Source organism: Peromyscus leucopus, chromosome 11, assembly GCF_004664715.2.
Source record: "Peromyscus leucopus breed LL Stock chromosome 11, UCI_PerLeu_2.1, whole genome shotgun sequence".
Classification (NCBI taxonomy): Eukaryota; Metazoa; Chordata; class Mammalia; order Rodentia; family Cricetidae; genus Peromyscus; species Peromyscus leucopus.
Window position 1 is genome coordinate 64,404,733 of NC_051072.1, and position 21,441 is coordinate 64,426,173.

At 36.1% G+C, this 21,441-nt stretch overlaps 1 protein-coding gene and 1 long non-coding RNA gene across 2 annotated transcripts in view; one reads left to right on the forward strand and one right to left on the reverse strand.

The window, feature by feature from the left end:
- Positions 1–3,266, reverse strand: part of Mef2c (myocyte enhancer factor 2C) — a 166,280-nt gene extending 163,014 nt beyond the window's left edge. Inside the window, exon 1 of the mRNA XM_028875639.2 lies at positions 3,020–3,266. The gene's annotated coding sequence lies outside the window, so the exon portion shown is untranslated. The remainder of the gene's footprint in view (positions 1–3,019) is intronic.
- A 341-nt stretch (positions 3,267–3,607) lies between these two features.
- LOC119088742 overlaps positions 3,608–21,441 on the forward strand; it is a 56,391-nt gene continuing 38,557 nt past the window's right edge. Inside the window, exons 1-2 of the long non-coding RNA XR_005092454.1 lie at positions 3,608–3,904; positions 4,299–4,359. This is a non-coding gene — a long non-coding RNA (uncharacterized LOC119088742). The remainder of the gene's footprint in view (positions 3,905–4,298; positions 4,360–21,441) is intronic.

The window sequence follows — 21,441 nt, forward strand, 5'->3', positions numbered from 1 at the left end:
GGTAGTTTGATAGTCCACATTTTTGAAGTCAAAGAAAACTGAACATGGAACTGAGAGACGAGCCCAAATTTGTGTCCGCCCACTCACACAGAGACTGAGTTAGTTCCAGTTTTATTCTTTGATGGAATTTCTTTAAAATGAGAAATTGGAGCTTTAAAGCCTTCCTCATGTGACTTTTCAAGATTTCACGGGCTCAAAAATAACATGATCAAGGATAGATACCTATCTTTGATAGGCAGACATCATTACCTTGGTGCTTAGTGTCTTGACTGGTGGGTACACACCTCTGAGAGTTCCTTTAAGGAAATTAAATCTCTCTACATGTGAAACATGTATAGACATGAAGAGAAACAGACAAGTGAGAAGGAATTGAAAATAAATCCGTGGTGGAGGCAGGCTGCTAGGCAGAGGTTATTTGTCTTGTCCGTAGTCCAGGTATTCTGATTTGTAAACTTACTGGCACCAGGTATTATCAACAGGGATGAGTAATAAGCTATTTTTTATCTTTATTGAGTTACATTGGGCCCATGGACAGATGACAGCTGTCAGTCAGGTGTCTGGTCAATGAGGAGATACATATAAAGCTGCCAAAATATTTTTGTTTCTTTAAATACTTACAAGTAAATTCTTTTACATGGAAACTCTGTATGCACTTAAATTAAATAGATGGTTAGTCATCATGCAGTTTATTAATTATTGTTATTGCTAATTACTGGGAGAACCAGCAGCCTTCTTATGAATACAGAAAATGAACAAAAAGACTTTTGTGGCTTTCTGAAGAGAAGAATGATTAATTTTCCACCACTGAAGTTATTATCTTTACATTACGAAGATGTATTTCAAGTAATTCTTTAAATGCATAGGGCAGGTGGGAAGTCACTGCCATTCTAATCTGAAATTTGTCACCAAGACTTGTTAAAGGAACTGATTCAGATACAATCGGAGTTGGCATGGGGTTTTGGGACCTAGTGTTGAAAATTTATTAGGAAGTACTGCATGGTAACAGGGTTTTATGGATTCTGATAATTTCTGATAATTCAAAGAAAACATGGAATTTTCTAAACCTGAGTTCCTAGTACAATGAAAATGGTAAGATATTTTGGATAGTTCGACTCTACATAACATTTGTTAATAGTTAATAATTAACGCAGAAAGTTGACAGACATAAAGAATAGTTTGGGGCAGTTCTTATGTTTCTTTGTTGCTGCTTCGGTGTTTGTTAGTGACAGTGTAATAAATTTATCCACTATGAATACACATGAAAACTTAATAAGTGTAATTCTGAAGCAGACCTAAGAGGTTTATGATTTGTAAAAAATAATTTTTACCTTCAAAAGCAGGTGTTCTGGTTCTTTAAGAACATAGCATTTAGCAAACCAGGAAAACTATCTTGTTTCACATGTCTCCTTCTTTAAAAGGAGATTTGAAAAAATTTAATAAATCTGGTGATTCCTGTGTCAGAATCAACAATAAACTATGACAAAGCATCTGGGAAAAAGTAGCACAAATCACTGTGCCCCTAAATAAAAATGTTTTGATAACTGGAAGAATAGTCCATATGTAATATTTTTATAATAAAAACTAAATCTGAGTTTTAATTTGAAAAAATATATTTCAAGATATGTTTATAGATGAGAATATTATTTTACTTATTAGGTTTTTGGTTGCATAGACCATTTTTTTGTAATTTAAAAATATTTTTTCACATTTTTAAAGGGAAATTAAGCCTGTTTAAGAAACTATTCACAAGTTTACATCATATACAAGCCACACTTGATTTAAAAATGCTTTAGATAAGATAGTCATTAACAAAAGCCAGACTTTATATTTTTTCCACTTTACAAATATGTATTAAACATGTATATTGGAAATTATTTATGGCACCATCAGAATAAAACATTTGCTTCATAGTCATAGTAATTTATATTTGTAGAAGCTTTTCTCTTTCTAAGTACCAATCCTACCCCCCACAGCCCAGAAAATTGATTTTAATGCATAATAATTTATAGCATTCTTGATCAATGTATGCTGTTGTGTCTTTTACATTCATTAGCCCATGTTGCTTGTGAATATGGAATTTACTTATTAAAATGGTTTCATATGTTTGCTATGTATAGTCCCTAGCTTTGAGCTGCTTCCTTGCTTAAATAAATGTTTTCAATTTGCTATAATACAACAATTTGTAGAGAAATGCTGTGAAGCATAGTTAAAAGAATGAGTCCTTGAAATAGAATCACTTTTTAAAAATATGTCCTAACATGTGGTCTCATTTTTCCTTCTTTTGCATTAATTAAAATCCTGTTCTGAAAAAATATTTTTACCCAACTTTTGAATTCACAAAATAAAAAAATACTAAAATATATAAATGTTCTAAATTTGGAAAGAAATGATGTAAAAACATACTTTATTATTCCCTTGATCATCTAGTCTAAAAATTTTATTCTTTTAAAAAAACCCTGTAAAATAATGAGAAAATGTTGTTTCTTTTAATTATTAATTTTTCTGTCCACTTAGATGTTTTAATTACATATTAAACAAAATTTACTCTGTATTCCAATCATATTCATATAATGTGCACACACTTAAATAGCAGCACACGGGATTTTTGAGAAGAGTACATACCACTTCACAATTTGATTTTGGAAATTGTTTGGAAACTAACATTTTATTCAGAGAAGATTATGAGAACTAGATTAAAATGAAACCAAAGTGCTATGATGTAGCCTCACGTAGCCTGTGTGATGCACTCGTTATCTTCACACATTCAAAATAGTAATCAGAGAGCAATATTAAAACTATAAATTATTCTTGAACAAAACTATCATTTTATAATTTCAAAAACTGTCAAATGCTAATGGCTGTATTTTATGCACCAAGCAAACCCACTGTTGGGCAAGCTGGGTCTGATTCCAGTGTTCTCAGTTTTGTGAACATAGGGACCTCAGCAGTGTCTACTCTAAGATAACAAAACCAACTTTTAGAGATTAAAAAAATTTATATTTTGGCAATTGAAACTCACCAGTGCCGTTCTGCTTCCCCAGGAAGTTATACCCGTCAGCACCTGCTGAGGGTCTTGTTGTCCAAACTCTGACAGGTAAAAAAATTCCTGTAGAATAAAGCCAGACCAGCTGGCTTTGAAGAGAAGCCCCCCAGTTTGGGCTGCGTTTGCCTCCTCTCCTTTTCTATGAAGACCGAGGCTTTGCCCCCTCGGTCGTCAAGCGGTGAGATGCGTGATCCCTCGGCACAAGTGTCTGGCAGGCCCGAGTGCACCTGCTCGTGTCACTCCGGGGTAAATTTAGCTGTAAAGGTATCATTGACAACCAGACCTTTGTCAGTGCTGGCAGGACAACACAGAACTCCTCTCCCCCACCCCAGCCCTCCACACTCTTAGCTCCAATGGAAAATATCCAATCGGAAGTCTATCCAAAATCATTCCTAAAAAATGAAATTGCTTTCATATGGTATAAAAAAAGTTAACTTTCCTCATTTCACACAGGCTTTAAAATTACATTTCCAAGAATAATCTTGGAACAAGACAAGTTTTTGTTCAATTAATTGTGGCTGGAAACTTTTTAATGGAAACATAGCACACACTTACTTCATTGCAGGTTATTAAACCGTGTTGAGCACTGAAGTTGGTTGCCATTCTTTGCCACAGCTCATTTGCTCTCTTCTGTCCAAAGAAATACTAGAAGGTTAAAACTTATCACATAGGAGGGATTAATCACCCTCCCAAGTTAGAAAGCCGGAGTCAAAACTGGATGGTCATGGCACTTAAACTCAATAGTTTAAAACCCAATGGACTTCAGGATGCCACAGCACCACTTAAAATGGAAACTCCTGTCTGTAGAAACCCTTGATATGGGAAGCTGACTATGGCTGGGTTCTTTTCTGATTGCTTAGGGTAAGAACATTTATCATTTGTTAACAGGTGAATTTTAGACTGGTTTATTTTTCAGTGGTTTGAGTAAATCCTGTTGTAAGGAAAAGACAGGTGGGCAGTGTTCAATATTTTATCTGGTACAACTATAATAGTCCAACCGTAGAGATCATGCTAAGGAGGAACATGCTTGGACAAAACTTTCTGAGCTTCTACTTTGACAATCATGATTTCTTAAGTGGAGTTAACAGGAATTGGGCAAAGTACCTGTTTTACCATACGATTGCTGTTTACAAGGCTTGGGTATGATGAGAAAAAGAAATCTGGGTCAAAATAAAAAATGCTTTGTAAAATAAACAAGGTTCCTATTTACTTACTATGTATAAACAGCCACTCAACAAGCCTCATTTCTCTGCAGGGCACCACTTTCAGATAAAACATAGACCTGAATGGCATCATCCAGTATCCAAGGAAACCATGTAAGTACCTCTCTCACTGTGTACTTCTCTTATTCAGAGTTTAAAAGCTAGCTGAGTACTGAATAAGTGAGTGTTTTTATTTAATAATTATACGGGTGGGACTTTTTAGGAGCTTGCTAAAAAGAAACAGGTCCTTGATTGTTATGTGCGTCATAACAAAACCCTTATGTTTCCTCATATTTCATAAAATTATGTGTTTAGTCCCAACCTCTCCATCAGTTCTCATTCTTACGTACAACACAGCTCCTCAGAATCTTAATGAGCTGCATTTCAAACTTCTCCATGACCCACTAGCATTTGTTAAGCCATGTTTCAAAGGCCTTGTGTCAGGAGCAGTTACCAAAGGGTAGTGAAACACTCTTAAATCTTAAAAATGAAAAAAGTTTACAGTAATAATTCACTGGTGAATGTTAACAGTTGTTTATTTGGCTTCAATCTTGGCTGAGTAATGAGCAAGTGAACAAAATGAGGTTATGTATTTAACTCCAGCAAAGAATCGTGAAAGTAAGTACAATGACCAAGGTCCAACTATCTATTTGAGGAATGTTAGGAAGTTAGTAAAACTCTATGTATCTACCTCCCTCCCTTCCTCTCTCCCTCCCTCCTTCCTGTTCCTCTAGCCTCAACACCTTCCTCTCTTTCTTTGCAAACATTTCTGTAGATGATGTAGTGTACTAACTCATTTCTTAGGCGCTGTGAAATCTAATGGGGAAATTTAATTCCCAAACAATAAACACATCGTTAGTTTGGAGGAAGAGCCATTCATAATATACCTGAAAAGAAAATAAAACTTCTACTAAACATTTTTTATATGGGTTTCATTTTGTTAAAAATTGTGACTATTTGTATTTAAAATAATCACAAAAAATAAAATAAGCACTTTTAAAATTAAATTGCTCTTAATATGACATAATTATATATCATATTCATATAATTTCCATGCAAATACTTGAAATTTAAAATGACTTGTAGTTATAGAATCTCTGTTATCTTCTAGATCAATTATATGACATGTAATTCTTTAAATACAGATATACTACTTTTTAATCAAAGCTTTCAGGATTTCCATTTAAATGCATCTGGCTTAGCTTTATGGTTGAGTTTTCCACACGATTTTTATTTATTTTTGATAGTCGTGTTTAGTTTATCAAATAATTATATCGAATTATACTCTTTATGCATTTTTATCTTTTTAAATGTAACAAAATTCACCTTTCTGGATTAAGAACCAGCTATGGCAACACAACTAAGTTGCTGGAATTTTGAAGAGACCTAAAGAACTTGGAACCTATGAAACATTGAAGACTGCCTGACATTATAATTCACTATCTAGAGAAGGAATATTTTGTTCACTACAATGATTTAGGCTAAACTTTCTCTGCCTCACACTTTATGCAACAGTAGCCCAAGCTTATTTTGCAGCTAAACTTTCTGTTTCAGACATCAACACCTTTGACCTCAAACTTCATACTTGTAAATTTTGTCATTAGCACACACACACACACACACACACACACACACACACACACACCAGAGTTGTTTTGTAGGTCAAATGTGTGTGTAGCCTCTCAGTGTTGGGGCATTTTATCTTCTCTGGTTGTGAATGACTCCAACACTGAGATGCAATGCATGCAATTTTAACTTATATATCCCCAAACTCCTATACCAACAGTCAAGACTTAGAGAAAGATAGCACACATTTGATAGTTTCTGTCTATCAGTCATATAAAATGCATACCACCTACCAAGAACCATGACTAAAATCATTAATGACTAAGGGAGAAATGTACTCTGATATTTAGTTGAATTTTAAGAAATGTTATCAGGTGATTGGTCAAATTTCAAAGATTATTTTTTTAATGAGAAGTTAAAATATCCTTTTGTAACAGAGCCAGCGGAGGATCTCTGTGAGTTCGAGGCCAGCCTGGGCTACCAAGTGAGCTCCAGGAAAGGCGCAAAGCTACGCAGAGAAACCCTGAAAAACCAAAAAAAAAAAAAAAAAAAAAAGATTTTTAAAATCTTTTGGTATTCTGTCATATAACACTATTTCTCCCATTTATTTAAATATTTAGATCAGCATTATAGTGCAACTTCTTCATAATGTTTACCAGAGATGAATGTTTTTAATATTGTTGATGGAAAGACATCATAATATTGCTTTATAAGCCTGGGTAGCAGATTTTAAAATGACCATTATGAACACTATTATATCAGAAAGATACTCTAATGAAAGTTCTAACTACGGTGATAAATATTTGGAGAAGTTCAGTTACAATTTCTGCAATACATCCTTGCAAAGAAATTCAAATGTGTAACTAGCCTACAAAGATGCTTACTGTTTAGTTCCTCCATAGCTGGTTTTCCTTGCAAAGCATGCATCAAGGTTTAAATCTCCATGGCCTTTAGGCATTTGGTGAAAGTGAGTATTATAATATATGATATTTTATTAATAATGCTAATATGTTAATATCATAAGTAAAGTAATTGCAAGCTTGTATTTCATATATGAACTTTGCATACATTTAAAACAATCTGTCAACTTACTGTTTGAGGGATTCTTATATGTAGAATTGTGAAACATGTTTTAAAATTGGAGACATAAGTCATCTTTCAGAACCTTTTTGGACTTGGTCATGTCCTTTTGGTGGATAGGATCAGAAGAGAATTTTTTTTTTTTTGACAAAAGTTTGGACAAGCTGCTCAGAGGCCCCTCTCACTGGAAAACAAATTGATTCTGGAGAAAATATAATTTTTAATAAATTATTTGACTTTAAAATAATTTTTCCTTTTATTTTTCACTTATTTCTTGTGTGGGGTGCATGTGTACATGTTTGTGGAGGCCCAAATCTTCCTTGACTTTTTTCACTTTACTTACTGAGTCTGAATCATTTGCAAATAAAGATTGTTAGTCATGGCAAGTCTGGGTCAAGAGTGCTCCGGAGTCCTACCTCTACCTACCAACAACATGGGGGCTGCCACGCATCCTGGCATTTAAGTACATTCTGGGGATTCAAACTCTGGACCTCATTCTTGCTGGCCAAGTGTTTTATCCATTAAATCACGTCCCTAGCCCCTAAAACATTTATGAACATTTCCAAAGATCCTTTGCCCTAACCTCAATACTCAAAAACTAAAATGTGTGAGTTGAAAGTTAAGGTAAGACCAAAAACCCATCAAAAATGGAAAACTGAATTATTCAAATAATATTTCAAAGATACTGTTGAATAACATACATATTCTCTATTAGATTTCTCATAAACCAGGCCTTATTTTTTTTTAAAAAAGAAGACAACTAGCAACCATACTTGCAGACAGTTTTTAAAATTATCTCTTTACAAACCTTTAGTGTCCCCAGTAATGCAACCACTTGCTTCATCCATTAATCTGTTTTCTCACAAGAAGGCCTAATCTTACTCAGCAGTCATTGTTCTGTGTGGAGAAAGCATGGCTTCTTTAAAGGGAATCCATCTTCAATATCTAGTAAAATTTCATATCTAATACCTGAATGTCTGAAAGAATTGTTTTCATTAGGAAAAATGTGCACTTTTAACTTCTGATTCCTTAAAGGCACCCTCAATTTATCATGTATTGATCTACACAGGAATAGCTTTATCCTTTCATTATGACAATCCCAAGAACACTAGCAATTAGAAGTATTGGCATAATGAACTTGAGTAAACTACATCATCTGTCTTCATCAACTATCAGCTCACATTTTGTTTCACTGTTCTGTTTAACAGTCTACATTCACCACAAGTTGTTTTAAAGCTTATCTCAAATATATTTTCACCTATTAATAATTGGTAGGCAGCCTTTTAATGATTAATAACTTTTAACTATAAAAATCAACCATATCTAAACGTTGATTACACCTAAAAAGTCTTTATTATTCTCAAATATGCTAAACTAATTTTCACACTTGCCTTTGTCATGGTTTTTATTTTTTCTGCTACTTAAAACAGAACTCAAATAAGGTCCATATCTTATGATTGGTTGGTTTGGCTCTTTTTCTTTAGTCTACAAGTATACACTTATTTTTACTTGTTTGCTGAAAAAACAGCATTGTTTGGTGCTGTTGAGTATTTCCTACTCTAAATTTGCTGATATATTTCTGTAAAGTCATTTAATAAGCTCCTTTGTCCTCTGCTATATCTTTTAAGTGGTAATTAAGATTCTGAAAACTTGATCCTATTCATTTGAGGCAGAGTAGGAAAGGTACTAATTCCCTTCTTGTTATTTCTATTATCATGTATTAATTATAAAAATTGATTTTAGTCATGACATTTTCTTTCATACACGCATCTAACATGATTTTCTTCTGACTTCTTGACGTCAGATGTTAACGTTCACTGCTTTTGTGCATGTATTTCTCAGGTTTTGCAAAATACTGATGTAATGCTTTTTGTTTCTGCTTAGTTTATTAGAAGGAATTATTCCAGGAAGATAAAAAAGGTTTAATTTCTAGAAAAAAATCAATATAAGTATTTATTTTGCTGCCCCCCCCCACACACCGCTTTTTTCAGTTCTGCGAGTAAGGAACTGCTCTCAGTGTCTTTTGTAGTGACCACTGTCTCAAAGTGTCATTTTGAACACTGGCGTTGGGTAGTCTAACTGTCATATCTTCGGTTCTGTCTGAGTTTGTTCATGTGTGTCTTCGAAGGAAACAAGCTTTTGAAAGCTCTTGATACCCAAAATGATAAAATTTGACATGGCTATATTGAACATTGCCTTACCAAACCTAAAATCAGTCAACAATCCAAGAAGTTCTAATTATTAGTCTTGGAAATGGCCCCTGAAAATGATATTCTTGAAGCGAGGGGGAACCTTTTGCAGTTGGCGTGACAGTTAATCTGGGCATAGTCAAAAGGAATAGCTGGAATTCATGTGCTTTTCAAGTTTCATTTTGTCTTTGAAATGTTGGGGTCCTCACAAATGTCAGGCAATCATAGTACCCCTGAACCACACCTCCAACCTTTGTTATCAATCATTAAGATAAATACATCAGAAATTCACAGTGTTACTTCAACTTAATACGTATTGAAGCCAGCACGCTTTAATTGAGTACAAGGCTTGTGAAAGAACATACTTACAGAGATGGAAAACACACTAGTGAATCATTCGCGGCAAGGAAGAACGGAGTTGGTGGGATAGAATTAGAGGTAGATAGAGTTAGGAAATTCGAAGTAATGATTCAGTTAAGTGTTTGGATTAGGGCAGCTGTTACTTGGAGCTAGGCCTGTGATCAAATTACACATACGTACGCCAGTACAAATAGGAGCATGTACAACTGGAGAAGGCTGACTTTGCTCATTGGATTGAACCAGGTTCTGGTTTGAATATTTGCAAGACACTAACTTTGGAAACCAGACTAGGGTACACATTTGTTTTGTAGTCTAAAATTTTTCATTATGTCAAATATTATGTGTCAAAAACTTACAATATTTTTGACAGATAGAACTGCATTGGCAATCACGATGCCTCCCAATAATAGTTAAGAAATAGTGGATAGAATACATTTGAAGACTGCTGTCTCTGTTTTGTGTTGCTATAACAAAATACCTACTGCTACATACTTTATGATGATGGTTATCTGGCTTATGATTTTGGTGGATGAAGGTTTGCTACAGCAAGCCTTTGGCATCTTGGCAATGGGACAACAAAAAGCAGAAACAAACCATTGCGCGAAGAAGGGCATGTATGTGAGGAAGGAAGCCAGAAAGCAGCGAGGAATTGACTCGCTCTTTGATAACAACCTGCTCTTGGGCCTTAGCTGACAACTGACCTCAGTGCTCCCTACAAAACCATATTAATCCATCCAGAATGTTGTAGTCCCTGTGTATCAGGCCTACATTTTTAAAGTTCCTACAGCTTCAAAATGATCACACTGGAGAGAAAGTTTCCAGCACAGGAACCTCCAGGAAATAACACATACCCAAGTTGGAACAAATACCTTGTCCTATTTCCAAGTCAAAAGATATTATCTCTGCTCTTTTTAATTAAAAAAAGTATTTCTTTAATTTTTTGAGATTATAATGTAATTGCATCATTTTCCCCTTCAATTTCCTTTCTCCAAAGCGTCCCATTTACCCCTTCTTTCTCTTTTTTAAATTCATGGCCTCTTTTTTCATTAACTGATAGAACACACACACACAAACACACACACACACACACACACACACTCACACTCACACTCACATTCCCAGGTATATAATCACCTTTATCACCCTCATAATTTCCCATCAGGTTTTGCTTCTGTCTAAGGGAGCTAAGGTCTCAGTGCCGGACCAGCAGAGTGACTAGACTAATCCTACTTTTACAACACAGATGATGAGCCCTAATTATAAGTGCCTCAGAACACTTCAACCTCACAAGAGCACATGGAATCATAAGAAAGCGCACAGAAAGTTAATTGGAGGCTTATGTTCTCACAACATGTATGACAAGTACAAAGATCCACTCCAACTTCAAATGTTGTGAGTCGGGGGTTATACACAGAATCATGCTCATTTTGGTCATTTTCTACCATCAGCATGGACAGGCCAAAGCTTTTCCCTCTCCTGCTTAGCAGTGGCCTCTGTGTGTGAAGATGAATACATACATGCCCTGGGTTTTGTACATATGATACCATTTGCACTTTAGCTGATTTTGATTGGCTGACAGAATGTCACCTATTTTGAGTTTTCTTTAATTATGAGTTTTTCTTTCCTTTCCAGGAACTCAATAGAAAATATATTATTTCTGAATGTTGTGGGAAATCTTTATTTTGGTTTTGTTGGTATTAGCAGCAAGCAAAGATGCTCAATAAGAATTTATGCTCTTGTCAAAAAGTAACAACTCAGTTAGTGTCTGTGAATTTTTATTAGGCTGTTTCTAAGTTTCACAAACCCATGAATATATGGGCTTGTAATGTGCAGGCCAGTAATCTTTTGGCTGTTTTTTATTTTTGAAACTCACCCTCTCTTCTCCAAGTTACATCTACTATGAGGTTGAGAATGATGTGTGAGCATGTGTGTTTGTGTGGTCAGCTAATTGGCATTTGTTTTTGGAGGGTTTTTTTTTTTTCTGCCTGACCTGAGTCTCCCTGATATAAGATTATAACATGTGCATTGATGTTTTGGTCTGTGAGTTTCACTCTCATCAGTTAAGTAACCAATTCAAAAGTATTTAAGTTTTCATTGTGAAAGTCACGACATATTCAGACAAAGGCCTCTTTGATGAGTTGCAAGGACCTGGAAAAAGTTTTAAAAGTTATTATAATAGTTTACATTTAATAGAAACTTGAGACTTTCCTTTATTTTTAACATGATGACCAACATACACGTTTATTTTTTAAAATTCTATTCATTTTTACTTTGTGTAATAAAAGTTACTTATACATCCTTTAAAACATAATTCTATGAAAACTTTCCAGAATATGTTAACAATAGGGCTGACTTTGAATATTTATTCCTTGTTCTTTAAATTGCTTGTGGAGACTGTGTGTTCCAGCATTTTTTATGTCCATAGTCTTTTCTGCGTATTATCCTATCACTGTCCCTGTACCCGAAAAAAAGTAGCTATTTCTTATTCTTATGACTCCAATATGTAGTTACTACAGATATTCTTAATATTCTATAACACCCCAAATATTCTTTACTTTCCCTCAATCTTAAAAGCAAATCAAAGTTAGGTTGTATATGTATAATGAAAAGCAAATGACCTTTTTCATAGAGTTGAATTTTATTTTTCCTAAATATTTTTGAAATGTCAATTTTAGAATAACAGCTGCCTGGGCATCAAAACAAACCCTCCACCTCATAAAGGAAGAGACATCATCCCTATCTTCTTTCCTCCTATGCTAAAGTTTAAGTCAATTTTCTCATCTCATAGCCAAATCCAGACACCAAATCCCATGCCAATGTTTAAGTCAATTTTCTGATCCCACTTACAGACAAATCTACCGGCCTCTGGAAATATAGAGATTTTGATTTTCTTTTCTTGTGTGAAGATGGTGTCCCAGGCACAGTGTTTTTACTCTCATGCTACTGTTCACTCACAGCTGGAATCTTGGAGTCTGACTCTATGCCTTCCTTCTACTTTGTGTTGTATCAATTCGTAAGATTAGATCTAATAAATACCACTGATCGCCTGCTCCCTGAGTATTGATAGCTGCTTCCACCTTTGTTAGATTTGATACCTTATGACTTGGATTGCTTACTTGGAACCAGCTCCTCCATCCTTTGCACGTTATTGTGCTTGCCAACCCTAGCTTTGGATGACAGTTGTGGGTAGTGTCAGCTCTGCGTTTGTGATACCAAATGTGCATGCTGGAATTGCCTGATCTCCATCTTTCCTCTCACCTGTGACAGAGAGAAGGGCCTCAGACAAAATGAGTTTTCCTAAACTAGGAAGAGTGGTGTCTCAGTAGCTGAATCGTGCAAAAGGCTCATTGTCCCTTTCACTCACTAACTTAGAGTTCACCGATCCCTTTAAATTTGCACTTTAAGCAATAGAACCACTAAAACAGAGAGCCAAATCAAGTGATACAAATGAGGTAGAAGTGAATCAGGAAGTCAAGACCCTCCGCAAAGCCCAGCAGTTGAGTTGAATTGCCTGGACTTTAGGATCATGCTTTATGCCAGTCAGAGGAAAGGGTGGCTTAGGTAGTGATGCTCCTTGTAGACCTGCCAGTGTGTTCTGACAGATCCCAGTTGGCCGGGAGTTATGTTTTTGCTTTTTCTGACTTTGGGGCATCATATACCAAGTGGCTTAAAACATACAATTGCTTATCAGAGAATCGTATTAAAACATCACATACTTTCTGAATATTATCATCGCTTTGTACAAGGATATACTAAAAACTGCCCTCCTTAGCAATGCCTTCAGATTATCATTGTCCAATAAAAGTACAATGTGAGCCAAAACTATAATTAAACAACTCTAATATTTACAATGAAATGCTAAAAGACATGGGTAACTTAATATGTTTTCCATCCACTATATCAAAATATTATTAGATTAATAGGTAAAATAAATTTGTTAAAATTTTTACAAGCATTTCAGTGACGATTTCAAGCCCTTTCTTGTATTTTACATTTACAGCAGAACTCAATTTGGACTAGTCACATTTTCAGTGTTTAACAGCCACAGATGGTCTAGGCTGACTGTCTTGCAGGACAGGATAGTCTTGGACAGTGTGGTAGATGGTGTGGAGGTGAGTAGGGTAACTCTTGTTTGTTGTAATATCCTCAGGATACTTTCAGTCATGATAATATTTAACTATAATTGCCATTAGGAGCTATGAAAACAATTTTCCTTGTTCCTTATACTGGTGGCCATTAATTCACATTTTTTTTTTATATTACCAAAGGCAATTTGATGAAAACAAATAGGCTAAGCAACTTATTCTGGAAACATTTGAACCCTCACGGCTAGTGAATGCACTAATATATGTTATCTGCGAAATTATTGAAGTGTTTTAATGATACCTGTCTTCTTCATAACCTTGTCACCTTTTCTCCTTGAGGTTCCAATGGGAAGTGTTTGTGAGCTTTCATGATATTAATGACTAGTTGCTTGACATACAAGCACTTGTTATTTTTAGGTCCTTGTTGAGGGCCAAGACCTGTTGGCTGTCCTTGCCTTTCAATGGGAATGGAGTAGAGTGTAGTCAGTAATGATCATTAAAAAAGATGGTTTTATCTTTGCTCCTCAGTTTAGATCTGGAAATCAAGAACATGATATTTTCTTTTGTAATTTTATTTTAAAAAATTGCCACCATGGCATGTGCTATTCAGTTGGTGCTTAATGAATTCTTGACTACATCCGAGGTTTATTATCAGTCTCTCTGATCTTTTTTTTTTTTTGTGGTTTTTTGAGACAGGGTTTCTCTGTGTAGCTTTGCACCTTTCCTGGAGCTCACTTGGTAGCCAGCTGCTCGAACTCACAGAGATCGCTGCTCTGCTCCGAGTGCTGGGATTAAAGGCGTGCGCCACCAACGCCCGGCTCAGTCTCTCTGATCTTAACTCCAAACTTCATCTAGCAAACCATTAAATTATAAACATGAAAAAAATAATTTTCTAGAGGAATACATGAAAACATATCTACCAGTATGCCTTGCTTAGTCTCAAGTGGCTCTAGAGTTGATGAGTGCCACCAACTTTTGTTTAATACCAAGAAAGCATTTTTAATTATTTTACCGAAAAAAGTGTGACTGGTGTCATAGGTGCTAAAATCCATCACACAGAGTTCAGTTACACAAAGATATTGAATTATTTGATTTTTCTAATTCAGCACACTGATCATGTTTGAGAATTAAGTCATGATATCCTGCATGGGCTATAAAAAGAAGCGTGACTCCCAAGTTGTTTACATTTTAGTTAGAAAGGCCTATCCAAGCACATAAAGACTCCTACAAAACATTCATAATCTTATCTAATGTGAAAAAACTTAGTAACATCTAATTCTTAACTTGCTTTTCTTTTATAATGATGACCAGTAAGTATATTTAGAGTAATTTAGATAGTAGTTTGTTGTTTTTCAGAAGTTATGTTATTTGACATTTATAACATTTTATTTATTTCCTTGATTGATTAATTGTAGTTAAATTACCTTAGTATGCTAGAACAGATTTTGACATAAGATTAAACAGCATAAAGCATAACTAATGTGTTTTATGGCATGCTCTGTATTAAAGCCTACAATTTAAATACACAATTCGTCAGGAATTTTTGCAGCTACAGTGATTTAGAAATATTTAAATATTGAAACTACCCCCATCTCCTGAGTTGGGGGGGTGGGAGTGTTATAATTGAGATTATTACTGTAGAATGTGCTGACATAACTGATTGACTTTAGTGATGTGCCTTGAAAGTTCAAATTCAAGGTGTGCACTTATTTCAGTCAGCTTATTCTGAATGTTTAAATAAGAAATACTATTTCTGGGTATTCTGAATAACTCGTTGTACATTTATTCCTAATAGTGAGCATTTGGACTAATGATGGATTACTAATGAGCATGTAAATGTACCACCTGATTACATTAATATATGATCTTCCATGACGAGGTCTGAAATGAACATTCCTAATATGTATTTCTTTTCCCCAAATGCCAATGTGGTGTATACTGAGCAGGACTGTGACAAGGGTGTTTTTAAGAGCCACTGATTTAGTCAATTATCAAAAATCACATTATAATAAATGCTGTTCTAAGAATTTTGATTAACCTTTAAATAAATGTTACTTTGCAAAAAAAAAAAAATCTGCCAAATGTGTTAATGATAAATTGTGAAGTGGTAGTAATTGCAAGTATGGTTTCATAGATAATATAGTTAATTGATACCACCCTCTCAAATGGAGATAGCACATCAGCTGCCGTGTGATGGTAATGGCGTCTGTGGCAGTTTTGATGCACTGGGGATGACAGGGGTAAAATGGAAACTTGGAGTGCCTTGCCAGGGTCGTTCTCTCATGGACATTTGATGCCCATGGTCAAGTAAATTTTTAATGACACACAGTCACTACACACCTTTCAGCCTTCAGGAGAGGTAAGTGTACATTGATCTGTCCTAATTAGCCTTGCAGAGCACTTCAGACATCCCTGCAGAAACACAACTATTTAATAAAACGGGAGCTGTTTTGTTTTGTTTTTTCACAAGCTCAGCATTTGATCCTTGGATGACTACATTGTTTTCCTCTGGTGTTTTTTCTTTACTCAGGTCTCATGTCTCCTGTTCATCCTTGTCTTTGTCTGACAATGTAGTATTAATGAAGCTGCATAAAAAGTAAGCAAAATTAAGAAATGGTCTGATTATGAAGGGTCATTGCTATTATAAGAAGCCCACAGTGCACACATCCATTCTTCCCTAATGTATAGGGTGCTGACTATACAACTGCCTGGGAAGGCATTAAGGATACACAAGCAATTCTGTTGAGGTGTGCAACGGGATGCATTTATGTTTGGCAATAAAGGCGACTCTAGAAAACCTGAATTGCAAAACCAGGTTGTCAAAATATCCTGCAATTGCTTGAGATGGGAACATTCATAGAGTGACACATTTTTGTTTTGTTTATAGTTTAGTTTTAATCTGTGTTTAAGGTAGAGGATGAAGAAACCTGATTTTGTTCAACTTTGTAATAAACCAAGTATTATTTGTAACATTTACTGATCCACTTTGGAAGTAGAGGCACTTTTAAATAAAGATGCTTATTATAATTGTGGAGTTACTCTGTCACAAATAGGATGTAAAACATGATCTTAAATTCTACCCTATTGATAACTTCTGTGGCCAGAGCTCCTCAGAGGTACAATGTGCCTTGACAGAAATGGTCTGCACTGGGTGTATCTGCTCCTAAGAAAATTAAATAAAAGCAGCTCTCTAGTATGCTATTGGTCTGGGCATGGATGGCAATATCTAGAATTGCCCTAGTACAGAGGAATCAGGCTGTTGGACCCACAGATGTCTAATTTTTCTGCAGTTGATGCTCAATGTTGAGAAAGCAGAAATAAATGTCTCAAGTAATGTTACAAGTAAGATGTAGAATATATGGTCTTAAATTCTACCCTGCTGATCAACTCTATGGCCAGAGCTTATACAGGAAAATTTGTAAAAACAAGAAAAAAAAGTTACACTTTCTAAATACTGTTTTTAAGCATCTTTCAAAATTCTTGATTGAAAACTGAATTCATTTTCATAGGCATAAAATTGATGAATTTGTTGCTAAATGTTTTCTTTAAATTGTGATGTTCATTCATTCATGAAACATTTCTTGACAACTACTGTGTGCTGTATAGTGTGTTGGTAGAGGCAGAAAGACATAGTGTTTCTATCCATAATGTTTTAATAGTCATAAGTAGCAGAAAAAACACAGGTTCCTATGGTTCTGACTCGAAGGAAGTATGTCAGCTCACTCCGCTGAGTGCGCGGCCAAGGGGGAGGTCAAGGTTGAAGTGTGGCTTAGTCTTCCTTTTGTTATTTGTTCTTCTGGCTCAGCTTCATTGATGGGTAGTAGGAAAGTAGCTCTGGAGTGAAAGGGGCATGTCCCAAGGTTTCCTCGAAGCGGCAGGACACTTTCCCAGAAGCTTCGTAAAACCTTCGAGGGCTTTAGCAGCCCAAGAGAACAAGATGCTACAGGAGAGGGAAGGTGGATCATGCACGCATTTATGAGTGTGGAGCAGTGCTGGGAGGGAAGGAATGTTACTGTAGTGAGTGAGTGTCTTGCCTATGAACATGGAGGTAAGAGTGTACTTGCCTAACAGCCCCGCCTGACTCACTGCCAGGTCTCAGCTTCACCGGTCTCCCCTTGGAGACCTCACAGACCCTTCCTCTGGTTTCATTCTTCTCTGTGTTTACCCTATCTCCACTCTTATCTCACTTGATGGTTGTTTATCCTAATCCCTATCTCTCTCCAGGAGACTCTGTGAGGGCCCAGTCTGTTAAATAATTCTCCTTTATTTTGGAACATAATTAGAAGGTTAATATAAGTTAATCAACTTTATAACTGTATGAGTGACTGATTATTTTAATAGTTGTTAGTGTTTGGCTCTAGTATAAAGGGATGAAGGTAAGTCTGTGACGCTGATCATACTTATAAATAGTCATTAAATGGAGGTCGTGAAACAGTCTTAAGGGTTCTTTGATTCTAATACCAAAGTTTTTGACTCAGAACTGACCAACTATTTTGAATATAATGTTTCAAGAATAATTATGTGTTTTCATGTACTGTACAATCCCCAGAGGGTGAAGAGATGCTGAGTGTCATCAATACTTCTATTTGTTGGGTGACTATGGCTGCATGTGTTGGGGACTTAATCTTTGCTGTTCATGTTCTTTGGAGGATCAATACCATACTCAGAAAGCTTCTGTTCATGTTACATTCTGATATTTCTTTGTGTTTAATGATCTTTGAAAATTTTAATTGAATAACCAGTAGTTAGTTTTACACTTAGTAATGAAAATAATGAAATAATTAAAATACATTTTTTGAGAACACTGCATGCAGAACCTGATGTTCTTTGCTGTTAATGTTACAATGTGCAGATACAACATTTGAAGAATATTGGAAATTGGAGACATTAAATTGGAAAATAATATAATAATGTAAGAAATATAATGGTATCTTTAGACACAATTTAATCTCCAGTTCTGTGACTTTGAGACTCTTCGTGGTACAAAACAGTTGTTCAGTGTGCCTTGAAAACTCTCTGTCCAGGTGTTTCTCCAGGAGTCTGTCTTGTGTTGCTTTTTAAACATTTTAAAAATTTATTTACCATTACAAGGCTGAAATCTCCTAATTTAATGTATTCTTTACAGCAGTATCTAGAATTATGGTTTTAGAAAGACTTCATTATTAGCATATCCATCTTTGCTGAAGTTGTAAAAAAGTAGTTTCTGTTTGAAAGTCATCTGATTTTTCCATAACTATTTCTTATGCCTGTTTTAAAACACTACCTACAGTAAGACTGGAACATGTCCTACCGAAAGATATGTTTGAGTGATTTATAGAACATCACAAGGGTAGCCTATTATTTTCTACTTCTTGGGAGAAATTATGGGATAGTGGAGACAAGGGTTAGTAATAAGAATTGCAAGAGATGGTGCCTCTTCAGTCTCCCTGCACCGCCATCACCAAGGGAAGCAGTTCCCTTTTGCGAAGATGCTGTGTTCTGGGCTGGTCAGATAATTCAGCAGGGAGAAGCATTTGTTCAGCAACTCCGGTAATCTAAGATTTGTTTCCAAGGCCTACATCTGATGCCCTATTAGTATAGCAAGTTCTTTGTTGCGATTACGGCTAACTTTTTTAAGTTGCGATGATTATGGGTTTTTTTTGTTTGTTTTTGTTTGTTTGTTTTTTGTTTGTAAGGAGTGGAAAGATCGTCACAATAATTTGGATGTCAAGAAATTTTGTGGTTCTAATGAAATCATATACAAGATAGTCAGAAGACACCACACACACACACACACACACACACACACACACACACACACACAAATTTAAGTTAGCAAGGTGGATTATTGATTTGAACCATTGCAAAGTATGTTCATTTGAGATACCTCCAGCTTTACAAGCCCTGGAAGGAAAAGGAAATGATGTTTATGGAGAAACACTCGGAAAGTCTGCTGTTTGTAGCCTAATCACTGGGCTGGAAACAAACCTTCAGAAGGGATCTGGTCCCTACTTATCAAAAAGGGGACTTGAGCTTTGTGAGGTTCAAGAATCTGCCTGGATTCATGCATGATTAATAAGAACACAGAAGAGGTGGGGCTCTTATTTGGGCCTATGTCCTTATTTTCAGTGTGGAATATGTTTGTCACTGTGTTAGTTAGGGTTTCTATTGCTATGAAGAAACACCATGACCAAAAAGCAAGTCGGGGAGGGAAGATTTTTGTTTGGCTTACATTTCTGTATTGTATTCCACCATTGAAGGAAGCCAGAACAGGAACTCAAACAGGGTGGACATCCTAAGCCAGGAGCTGATGCAGAGGCCATGGAGGGGCGCTGCTTACTGGCTTGCTTCCCATGGTTTGCTCAGCCTGCTCTCTTACAGAACCCAGGACCACCAGCCCCAGGATGGCACTTCCCACAATGGGCTGGGTCCTCCCCCATCAATCATTAATTAAGAACATGTCCTAAAGCTAGACATTATGGAGGCATTTTCTCAACTGGGTTTTCTTCTTTTCAGATAACTCTAGATCTGTGTCAAGTTGACATAAAACTACCCAGTACAGGCACAATGTCAGGCTCCTCTCTGGGACCCTCCAACCCTCTTAATGAAACTTAACTTGATGTGAGAAGAAATTTTCTTTACATGGATTTATTGTTAAAAATGTTACACCAGTCTTACAGTTCTCTAGGGTGGAAGTTTATTGACTTAAAGAAAAATTAAGGAGTTAGTTAAACCCTCAAAATGCTAGCTGCATTTGTAATTTAAAGAAACCAGCAGGGCGGTTGAGGCAACTTTTCCTAGTGCAGTTCACCAGACTCGCAGGCAGCTAGCTCTCTCTAAGAAAGCAGGCTGAGCTGCTCCATCGGGCTGGGCACGGTGCTTTTCTCCTCCTCTGCACACGCAGGAGATTGGCACTACTCTGCAGCGGTGTCACAGCCCGCAGTCATTTAATGCCTCTTCTGGTGAGGCCGGGATTCCACGCCCAAGTGCATTTAGTAGGTCAGTACAGTAATTTTAAATGTCTTTCTTTCAATCTTTTGCCATCTTCAATTATACCTTTCCACCCTGCTATTTGTGTAATTTCCTTCTGTCTGAAGTCTCTTTACTGTTGTTCTCCATTGCACAGCATGACAAATTACCCATCAAGCCATATCTTTTCAGCCCAGAAATGCGCAATAACACGGAGTCATGGCATTATCGCATGTTGTGCACTTTATTTCCTCACAGTTCATTCAAGTGTGTCACTTTATTTTCCTGGCTTCCTCTTGTCATCATGGAGATTAACCATTTTATCCTTTCTAAACTTTTGAAACAATTAGAATTTCATTAGAGTGGGAGCTGAGAGTGAATGCTTGCTCAGTCATATGCGGGGTGTACTTTCACATTATCAGTGGCGAAATTAAAGCCATGAATCCTGTATCCTTTTTTGAAGGAGAGACTTTAGAGGTTATTATACAGCTGAGTAACCCTGGTTCTGGACATGGGAATTATTTGAGGCTGTGGCCACCAAGCACATTAGCTGTAAGAAACCATTTAGACTGACACTGAGTACCTGATTCCTATGTTCTCCTGGGAATTAGGAAACTCTCAGGGACTCGTGTGTTCTGTACACAAAGTCTCTTTTCCTCTTAGCTTTGGCTAAATACCAATAGTGTACAGCGAGCAATGAGATACAATAGACATTGCCAGTGCGTGCTGGAAAATCAATTGGTATTGATGCTCTAATCAGCGGCGCTGCAGCTGGGATGTAGACACACTACTGGAAATGGTGATTAAGATTGTATTCAAAAGCATTTCAAATAGATTGCTGTTTTGTGAAGATAGTGAGTTGGGTAGCCAGTGGTACATCTAGATTCTGCTAGATTAATTTACAAAATACTTTATGGCAATATATTTTACGTATATTTTATCTTTTTCTTTTTCAGTTATGTAAGTAT